Here is a 10,088-nt window from a genome sequence, read left to right on the forward strand (position 1 = left end):
CCTGAAGTGATATTAAAATGATCTGACTCCGGTGCCAAGTCAAATGATAACATCAGACAGAATAAGCACCAACTGCAGCATGAATATTTGTTTTCATCACATTAATGCTAATGATGATGATAATTGCTACAGTTTCATTTCTGATTGGCTTGGTCTCCGTATTGTGTATGTGTGTATTATCGCTGACTCCTTGAACTTTTACCAGCTCTAGTTTTGTTTGGTTTGTTGCTGTAGTGTTTTTAGAGTCGTCATCCACTTATTTTGTAACACATCTATGATGAAACAACCATATACCATTTGACTTTTTAGTCATAGTCAGGCTTTTTCTCTCTTCTATACTAGTTGTCTTCTTCTTCAGCTTAGTTGTGTGGGCTGGTGTGTGTATAAAGTTGGTATGTGAGTTTGGGAGCAATGTACCAGATGTTATTTTGCAGGAGAGAGGAGACAAGTCTCGTGTGGCTTATTGAAAAAAAAAAAAAAAAAGAAAAAAATTTGTACAAGATTGATCTGGTTAAAAATATAAAAAAAAGAAAAGCCTCACAGGCTACATTCAAAGGCAGTTCTATTAAAAGCATGTACTAACTTCTCAAATATCTATCCTTGTCTTCTATTTTATTAAATAAAATGATGGTCAAATACTTTTACAAGTGCAAGCAAACTGAAAGGATAGGTGTCATTTTATGTTAAATTTATTTAATTAGTTATAATCTTAATAAGATAAGATACAATATACTTTACTGATCCCCCAAGGAGGAAATTCAAGTGTATACAGCAGCACAAGACAGTATGTATTAAAAGGATAAAAAACATAAAAAAGTTTGTTAAAGTGACTAAAGTGACAAAAAAAATAGCAATAATAATGATAAAGTAGCAGTGAAACTTGAAATCTAGAAACTACAGGCAAATTATTTAGTTGAACAAACCTTAACCAAAATTAATTTGCAGACACTTTATTTTTATTTATTTATTTATTTTTTACAAACAAACATGCAGATATTACAAGAGGCTGCATATCTATTTAATGATTTTTAACCAAAAACAGGCATTTGCATTGCACCAATCTGCCTTATACTGTCTGTTAATGACTGGTTTCTCCACTGAAACACCCCAGTCTGTTTCCTGGGGCCAGCCCTGATCCAGCTGGCCATACTATTTACACTACCAGGCATAAACACTTAAGATTAGGAGCAAATCTGATTTATTGCTACAGCCATCTAGTCATTTGGCATCTGATATCACATACATTTTTTTTTTCTTAAAGTTGAATTATTTTTCTGTTGCCCAATAATCAGGAGGATCGAGTTTCGGTTATGGCTGTTCTCTGTAATCTCTCAAAGCAGCACTGTCGACATGTCTGACACAGAAAACAAGAGGCTCACTCAAGTTTTCCTGTAACACAAGCACACAGACAGCCCAAATATACAGATGCAGACATGCATGCCCACACACACACTTTTTTCTCACACACACATACACAGTTGTTTCTCACAGTCTCTTCTGGCTGTTGTTTGATTTACTTGCTGACCTCCGACCTCAGTTGGGCTGAGCGGGATGGACTGTTGGCTCTGCTGTTCCACCAACTGGTTCATCTCTAGCCTAACCACACTGGACCTGTGTGTGTGTGTGTGTGTGTGTCTATGTGTTTGTGGCTTTGCATTTGTGTGTCTGTTAGTCTGATAGAAATCTTCACACTTATAACCTAGTGTTGTAGATATTCTTATTTCCTATCTAACTCTGTGCTCCACCAGCAGCAAGTTTTAAGTGCCTTCTCCTCTTTTGATTGTGTAGAGCTGATATGAAACTGAGTTTATCTTGCTAACACAATTCCTGTATTTTTATCAAGTATTTAACTGACCTTTTGCAGATCTTGTGTTGTGAAACTTGAATCAGTTTTATTGCAACAGCAATACAGTGACTGCAGCCTTTTTTTGTGAGAAACTGTTATTACCCAATGAGAAAGCAGGCTGTTTTACTCATTAATATATTAAACATCTAAGCATATAAAACAGCTGTATGGTTGTAAAGTACAGATTTAGTATCAGAACTGCACAGTGCTAATATAATATCCAATGCAAAAATTCTACCAGCTGACCTTAACCTCCTCTACAGCCTGGATAAATATCAGTGTCTGCAGTACTGAACAGTGATAGATAAAATAACCTACTGGACTGTTGGAATAAGTAAATCTGCAGTAAATAAACCTGTCAGCACTTCTTTGAACAGATAAATCACAATGGAATCCTTCTTTTTCATATTTCTTTGATGGGTCTTCTTAAAGTAATAGCTGCAGTATTTTTCTTAACACAAGTCTCCCCTTTGATGGCCATCCATGGCTCTGAGTTTTCAAACAGATGTGGATTTCCCAGTGTCTTCTTTGTCACATGCCAAGGCCACAGTTTTAACTTAATAAAGACACTCTTGAAGTTCTGCTGTTTATTTGTCTAATTGCTGTGGGATTTTAAAGGATGACACTTACTAGAACAGGAACAAGGGTTTTATTTTTACTTCCATGAGCTGGGTTTAAGATGAAATGCTATCGGTCAATAGTTTCAAGTATATATACTTCTCTAAAATGTGTTTTCAGGTAGTGAAGTTGCACACCAGTTTTCCTTGACGTTCCCTCTCAGTGGGACCTTCACCAAAAACTACATGACATACTTCCTCGGCTCAACCCACCTGTCGAGACACTACGTTAAATCATATACCTGGGTAACACACTTTCTAAGCTCATCGTGTTATTGGGTTAGGTCTTTTCCTTGTTGTGCAACACACTAAACGCCACAAATCCCTCGTTCTCAGTTCCCTTTAAGCCGTTGATAAGGAAGTGGACTGAATTTTTTCTTGCCCTTTACAGTGAGAGTGACCTAAAAGACGCTGGGACATGGGGGTGGTATGTATTACAGTACAATAGCTAGTAAATCTCTCAGCAGTAACCATACCAGAGCACTGAGCACATGCTTATGGAGAAAGGCTAATCAGCTTTCTGCAGATGGGCTAATGTCCTTACAGTGGCTGAGAGGGGGGCCTATATTTAGTGTCCACTCTCTCCCTCTTAACAGGGGATAACACTGGCCCTGTTCTCTTCTCCATAGCTCATCTCTCTTTCCTTAAAATGGTCTAGAAGTCCATGTGGGATATGATATAGGGAAATAAATTAAAGAGGGAAGAAAAGGCATAAAAGAAGCTGTGTATTTAAGAGACACTTATGAAACAGATGCAAGAATCACACTCTGTAAAACGCACAGTGTTGATCAGATAAATTAGGTCAAAGGTAAAAATGAAAGAAATGAGGAAATAAGGAAGGTGACAAGACAACTGAAAAGAGAAAGAGATGAATTGAAGCATAAAAGACAAAATAAGGTGGGTATTTTTCTCAGTGTTAGCAGGGAAAGTGACATCTGGAGGCTGAGGCCTCTGGGCATTAGACCTATGCAGACCTGCAGCCAATCTACCAGTTACAATGTGTCTCTGGAGACCAAGGCTCTGCTGGTAGTAAGGTCCGATCATGTACTTGATGAACCTGCGAACTAATGAGGTCTGGCAATCGACACCATGACGGCTACAGGTGCCAATTGACGTTTGCTGGTGACGTCTCTTCGAGGGGAAATCCGCCACATTCAGCTGTCACTTTCTGGCAGTATCAGCCGTGCCCACGGGACATTGACCCGCTCAAGTATTTGTCTGCCTAAGCCTGGGTACCAAATTGAAAAGGCAAAGCTTTTTACCTTATTAAACCTCAACTAATCTGAGGTGTTAGGGTTTTCCTGACCATTGTGAGATCTGGGCACAACACTTACGCACCTGAAAAACGAACATTGGCTTTTTTTTTCTGGAAAAACATACCTTGTAAATGAGGGAGTCAACTATTATGTGTCAAATTTGATATTTTGAATTATCAAAGACTTTGTCAAGTGTTTGAGCTCTATTCTGAACGTAAGCCCCAACTTAACTCAAAGTTTTCTGTCAAATAAGAACCACAAACACCATCACATCAATTAAATAAATGTCTAAAAACCATAATGCGTGAAGATAATACTGCTGTTAGTGTGTGGTGATATGACAAAAAGGATGTAAAGAACTCTTGTCTGATGGACTTTTTTTCACTTTTAATTATCAAGTTGATCAACTTGAACACAATTATCAGATCATAATTTCTGAGTCCAAACAGAATGGCAGTTAAAACCCCAATGAAACAATCTCTTTAGAGCAACAAGTCCATATGAAACAGTTCAGAGCACACATAAAATCAACACAAGTTATGCATCTTGACATAGTCAATGTGTCCACTGGCGCTGCTCTTCATCAGCCAGAGTAATACACAATGTCGCACACACCACAAAAATACTCTTAGACTCAACAACACAGCTTTGAATCTGCCCACTAGATCAGCCAAACACAAACTGTACAAAAATAGAGATCGATAGAAAAATAGGACATCTGACATGTTTGACAGAATATGCCGAGGCTCTTGCACTTGCAAAACTGAAATTTACAACTGTTACAGTCGCGATGACAAAAATCCTCACAGCCTACTTATTTTATTGCTGTTCAAATATCCCTCTGATTTTCTTTACATATTTTACATTTATATTTATTTCCTCTTTGGTACTTTTTCCAGGGTAAGAAGAGACAGCTGTCCACTGTGCATGAAGCCCACATATCTTTCCATACAGAGACCATAAACCACTGTATACAGAGACCAATATCCACTGGATTTATATAATCTGTGAAGCTTTTCTGGCTTCTGAAAGTATTCTCTGTTGGGTCTCTGAAAGCTGCTCTGCTGCAACATCCCTGCATACACAATCCACCCTCCACCCTTCTTGCAAACATTACAGTTGGTTACTTAGATGACTTGATGGTGTGCAGATATTTGCAGTAACAACATAGATACGGATCTGATTCGCTCTCCTGAATCTCTTTCTCTGTCTTTCTTTTCATAGTAGATTTTAAAGGGATATACATTTTGACATACATTTGCACATAGTAATTGAAAATGCTTTTTTAAAATATATGTAAAAATGGACACTCACTTACAGCCTAAATTTGATTTAAAAGAAGACGATTAAATTAAAGTGTATAAAAGTTTCCAGTGTGATTTGAGGGAATTTTTTTTCCAGAATGCAATCCAAAAACATATATATCTCATAATGTCTGCATTTGACCATCTACAAGAACACTTAAGCATAAAGCCTAAACTGCATTTTAATATAAGACCGTTTGTGATTAATTTGCATTTCATCCTGCATATATGACTAAATTATTTGTTTTTCTCTAGCTTTTTGGTGCTTTGCACAAATCTAATAAGCTGCAATAAAAAAGAGTTTTGCTCTAAACTCCCTTGTATACTTTTCTCTAGCTGCCAAACCTCTCTCCATCTCTTCTGTGTATTTCTCTCACAATTCTCATGTCTTTTATTGTTTTAATTGTAGCACCCCTCCCCCCTCATTCTTTCTACAGATGATGAGATTATGTTGTTACTTCCTCTTTGGTAATCAGGATGTGCATTTTGTCCAACAGCAGTGCAGATAAGAGCAGAGTCTTCAACTAAACGTTGTCCAAAAAATCAACTGGTCCAAAACCTCCCTCAGTGTAAGAGACCTCACTCAGCATGGCTAAGCCCTCTGTTGATAATACATTCATTATCACTTTAAAATAGTACTGTCATTTATTGGTTCACTACAATTAAGAATCACAAAGGTATCTCTTCCCTTTAGGCTTTAGGCACTTAAGAAAATTATTCCTATACAGAAATAAAGCATGCATTGTTTTGTTGTTTCTTGTTTCTCAGATAAACTGGAGTTTCAAAACAGATCTTTGGATGTGTAAACAATATCCAGTTCCTCATTTTTGCATTGTCTGTAAAAAAAAAAAAAAGAAAGAAAAAAAAAAAGAGTCCTACACAACAGAGGGTGTGTGCAGGTCAGATGGTCATCATTATTTGACCAGGAACCAATCAAATACCACTTGTACACGAGGTGTTGTGTTTTGGTTTGTAATTTGATGATGTGGCTCTCATAAGTGTTCATCAAATGTAAGGGTCCGTGCCATCTAGTAATGATCCATAACACCCACAGGAAATAGGATTTTCATGCTCTTGGTGATGCTGAAGCTGAGCAAAAACTGTCATTTGCTCACTGAAATCAATTTTAGTGCTGATGAAAGAACACTAAAATTGATGTGTCAGGGCGTCCCACTGGCATCACTCCCTTTGTGCTCCTGCTGTGGCACCCTACCCTAAGGAAAAGCCTTTCTCTGGCTCCCTTCCATGATCCAGCTTCATTGTCCTCCTTTGCTTTCTTTATTTTCTTTTATCTGTGCCCTTTGTCTTCTGTTTCCTTTTCCTGTTTCCCTGAATTTTAGCAATCATGTGTCATCCCTTTCAGGGTTTCTGAATTAAACCCGGTACACAAAAAAGTGCATGGTGACAGAAAGTTTAGTTACATGGCAACCAGGTGGCATACATGGGATGTTGTGGAGGAATGTATTGGTGAGGGGGTGAGGGTGGACAGGAGTACACAGGCTGAACCTGTGCTACGTAATAGTTGCTGAAGTTGCCATCTGACACATAAGGAGCTGGCTGGTAGAAGCAGGTGACGTTGGCAGCGTTGGGGATGGCGTTTTGTTCAGCCAGGACCCTCAGTGCAAGTGAAGAGATGAGGCTGAGCGTCTGCCGCCTCTCGTGGCCCATCAGGCACACTGTGCTCTCCTGCACCACGTTGTACAGCGTGGCCAGATAGTCATACTTCCTGTCCTCCAGGTCCACAAAGTGGTTCTGGAGATATGACTCCAGCTTTCTCCTCTGTTCACTCACATCAGGAAAGTCTATGAAGAAACGTGAGCACATGTAGCGCTGCAGCAGTTTCATCTCTGCATCAGAAGCAGCACGAAAACCCCGAACCAGAAGGTGGCAGTACTTCAGCAAACCACCACCTCGAATCTCTTCGGGGCTCCTTGTGCAAATGAGGCGCTTGCGCAGATGATCGAGGGCTGTAGGAAAGTCACCATAGACGCTCTCCCCAAGAATTGTGGGGTGGAAAGTTGCAGCCATCGGGTGTTCTGAACACTCGTAGAAGAGCAGAAGTGAGTCCAAGCGGATCTGGAAAGAGTCCACGCTGAACTCAAACTGCCGCCGGAGGGAGTCCACAACTTGAGTTCCACATTCTTGCCACGATTGTTGGAGAGTGAGATGAGACTCCAGCGGTCTGAGTCATTGCACACCTTTACCATCTTTTGCACATACGCCTCCTACGTACAAAGAACACAAGGGAAAGTCACACTTCAGTACAGACTGACTGACAGTGGTATTTGCAATCATGATTCATGCGAACTGTTTGTCAAGTTCAAGGCAATACTGAATACTGAAGTAAGGGCATTGGAACTCTCCTACCACAGTTAGCTCTTAGGATTAAATATGTTGAGTTACAAAGAAAACAACAGCATTATAAAAGCAAATTCAGGCTAAACTGGATCCAAATCATTTAGATTCTTATGCAGCAAGTCATATTTTTAATACAAAGAATGTCAGATATTTTTCCATCTAAGACAGACCAAGCACCTCCTTTTCTCATAATCATCTTGTCTTCTCTTATCTTCCTCCACAGCTGAAAGCCTTGGGTCTTGCACCAGTGCATTACAAAAAAATGTCTTTGTTATTCATTTAGTCTCAGACCATTACTTAACTTGCTTATAAGGCAGATGCCTTTGTCTATGCTTCTAGGCCTTCCATGGTTAGTTCCTAAATAAATAGAATTAAAAATAAAAAGCAGTCATAGTTTGAGCAGGTTGCAAAAAACCAAAGGACGCTAGAGGCAAGAGATAAAATCTTCATTTGGTTTGTTAAAGGGATGTTTTGCAGATCACATCTCCTACATGACCATTAGTAGCCTGGGTAGTCCTCTGTATCCAGGTAACTGAGGGCGACTGATTAATGTGGATCCGACTCCAATTGGATTAGACAGAATCCTCTTTGAATTAGAAACCAACCTTTTTACTATTTGAAAGTTTAATTCTCTGTTACTGATTGAGCAAATTCAGAGCAGAAGGCTTTTAAAATGCTTTTAAGTTTATCAAAGTGCATCTGGTCAGAGGAAATTTCTCAAATAAATAAAATAGGTACTGCAGGATGTAACTGCAAGTGACTGGAGACAGAGGATCACAGAAGTTATGTACAGTGTCTTTTTTCCTCCAATACTTTCAGTTACAATAAATGCAAATTCAGCTTTGCATTTCAAGTAATCTGCATACATGTTGTAGCTCAATATACTACCTTTAAGGTCACTGGTGTGATCTTTTCTTTATTCACTCCCTCGGGCATGAAGTCTAGAAGAGAGTCCAGAACTATATCTTTTACTATCTGAAACTCCATCTCTCCCTTCAGGTCTGCGCAGAATATTAAGTCCAGATCTTTCCATCCCAGACCGCTGTCCTCGTGCAGGACGTGACTGGCCGCAGACCCGTTCAGCCGCACCTCCCGGACATGTATCCGTTTCTCCTCCATGCGGCACCGAACCACCTTGACTATATCCCGTGGCTTCACCTCCAGAGTGGGAAAGCTCCATCGGCCATGGATGGGAATGGAGCCGGTGAGGATGGAGTCTAACCGCTGCACTTGCTCCCAGTTGAGGACGCTGAGGTTGATACTGTCTCCGTCCGAGCAGCTGTCGGCCGCAGAACACTCAACGTTCTCACCCATCTTTATGAGAGGTAGACTGTAGGATGTAAACGCGAAAGCTTTCCACCAACTCCTTGAGGAGTTGTGGCATCAGCTAGCTGCAACTTTGTGTAGAAATGACCGTTCAGAGCTGGTCATAACAAGATGCGCTACGACAAAGCGTCCTTACGCATGACGGAAAGAACAAGTTGGGCGGTGTTATACTTGTCCTACTTCTTACATAAAGTCTGCAGTCCAGACAAATTCAATTCATGAGCTTTCCAGTCGCACGGCTTAGTCACTGTCCAGCATCTGTTGCCCCCGCTGTGCGCTCCGCTCTGCTCCGTCTCCCTCCAGAAAACTCTATATCAGCTGTTAAAGTCCAAATAACGGTCCTTCACACTGCCAGATTTTCTTTACGTCCCGAAGCTTCACTGACGCATCCATTACATCCGAAAAAACATTTCAGCCACCGCAAAAGTTTTACTTCTGTCCTCTTGTTTCACTTTTACGCGCAACTATCCGCGCGTCCTTGCTGCGTAAAACCAACTTTGCGCATCCTTTTAGGGCTGTTACAATTTTCTACTGCACACCTACTTTCAGAAAGCGGTGTAAAGCTGAATATTCTTCACATCTTGGCCGTAAAACTCCGTGATGCGACACAGGTCCCACTCCACAGCTGCTGGAGAAGTTGTGACTGAGCAGCAGTGCTTCCCGTCTGAGAAACGACTGGGCGGGTCGATTTGATTGGCAGCTCACACCTACTATAAGCTACCGCTTCTTCCCAAGTTGCGTTGAGTATCTGTGAGGCTGGAGACTGAGGCGTGTCTGCAGAGGCGTTACGAGGGAAGAGAAGGAGATAGATTGGACGTTGATCCAAAATAAAAAAAATAAATAAATAAAATAAAAAACACTTTTCTGGACCCCCTTTATCTCCGAGACGCCCACATGTCTGCACTCTTCTGTCTGATCATTAAAATGTGCATAGCCTGCACTCAGATCACCAGTCTGACTTTGACCTATTATTTTAATTCATGTTTGCTGCCTTATTAAATTACCAATTACTTCCCGAGGACGTGTTGATACTACAGTAACTTTCCAAAACAGGATGTGCTCATGCTTTAACGTCAGAAAATAGCTGATTCGGCTGTTAACAGCTTTCACTCGAGTTTATAACTTTACTTTAAGTGCACAAATAATTACATTCAGATTTTAGATAGATAGATAGATAGATAGATAGATAGATAGATAGATAGATAGATAGATAGATAGATAGATAGATAGATAGATAGATAGATAGATAGATAGATAGATAGATAGATAGATAGATAGATAGATGTACTTTACCTAAAGTTATACAATTATGATAATTATTTCATCTTTATCTCACTTTAACCCATAAGGACCCAGTGTGACTTGTGTGGCAGTTCCCAAA

General features: G+C 40.0%; 1 pseudogene; it reads right to left on the reverse strand.

Moving 5' to 3' along the window:
• Positions 1–4,086: 4,086 nt before the first annotated feature.
• LOC115414683 (terminal nucleotidyltransferase 5A-like) lies at positions 4,087–9,384 on the reverse strand (annotated as a pseudogene).
• Positions 9,385–10,088: the final 704 nt, after the last annotated feature.

The sequence above is a fragment of the Sphaeramia orbicularis genome, chromosome 24, assembly GCF_902148855.1.
Source record: "Sphaeramia orbicularis chromosome 24, fSphaOr1.1, whole genome shotgun sequence".
NCBI classification, from domain to species: Eukaryota; Metazoa; Chordata; class Actinopteri; order Kurtiformes; family Apogonidae; genus Sphaeramia; species Sphaeramia orbicularis.